Genomic DNA, 1,277 nt, shown 5'->3' on the forward strand with positions numbered 1-1,277 from the left:
GGGTCTTATTATTATTTGAGTTATATGATAAATACTTGTTCTTATTTTAATTGTGAATTTAACCCTTGCTTTAATATTCCAGGATATTAATTCAGGTTTTTGATGTGCTTACTCAGTGGAGCAAAAGCCCCTGTTTAAGAGTAGATCATTTATAATTAAGCGGAGTTGCATGCAATCCTAGAGATAGGATGACATAAATCTGCCGGATTAGAGTCAAATCTAATAAGGAAATCCATAGATCGAGTTAATGCGAAAATAGGGGTTTTAATTAGAAAGATATTTCGATTAATCAACCTAGAGTCAGTTGTTCTTAGCCTCGAGAGAGATATTAACATAAATGGGGGATTTCTACGGATTAAGTCAAGTGAAAAAATCGTCTAATTCAAAGGTAATAAGTGAAGTCTAGGTGGATTATTCCTTGAGTATTGTCTTCTCCACTGGTTTTCCAAAAGTATTTTCCAACTTCAATCTCTGTCTTAATTTTAGTTAATAGATAATTAGTTTTAGATAAAACATTCTCTTAATTTTTAGGCTAGATAATAAAAAGATAGTAATTACTAGTACTTTTAGTCCTCGTGGATACGATATTTTCGGTCTCACCATAACTATACTACTGTTCGATAGGTGCGCTTGCCTTAGTCAAATTTTTAGTTAGTTTCACGACTATCAACATCCATTCAAAATGAAAAGCAAAATAGTAAATATCATTATATATGGATTTTTTTACTAATCATTACGTAACTAATATAGGTTTGAAAGAATAAGTAACTAACCTCAACTTCTGAGCGTTGATATAACAATAGCCTAATATCTTCTAACTCTTTGAGTAGTCCCACGTAACTCGGCCGATGGTTCCACTTGTATAAGTGATATGTTAGTCAAAACGTATAATAAAAAATTTACTGTACAGACTACGTATTTGTTAATATATGATGTTTACCTTGTCACCAACGGGAATATGTATGAGTCAGTCACCTTGGGATGTAGAAATGGTAGTTGCCACCAAGCCCACAACTACAAAAAAAAACACCAACGATCGATGTCGCACTCGGTTTGGTGGCTCGACACATCTCTTGGTAAAATGTGAACAATACAATAGATCCCAAACTTAGTTTTCCGTACTCGTTAAAGTCTACTAGATATAGTTACCACCTTACGTGCACCAAATTTCTAGATTTGTCGAGCATTAAAATGCCCCAATTAACCTCATGATGTATGCTTGAGCGTATTGTTCTACGACCTCCTCTATTCGGTCTTTAGGGAGCTTGTCGAAATTA

Source organism: Gossypium hirsutum, chromosome A08 (assembly GCF_007990345.1).
Source record: "Gossypium hirsutum isolate 1008001.06 chromosome A08, Gossypium_hirsutum_v2.1, whole genome shotgun sequence".
In the NCBI taxonomy this organism is placed as follows: domain Eukaryota; kingdom Viridiplantae; phylum Streptophyta; class Magnoliopsida; order Malvales; family Malvaceae; genus Gossypium; species Gossypium hirsutum.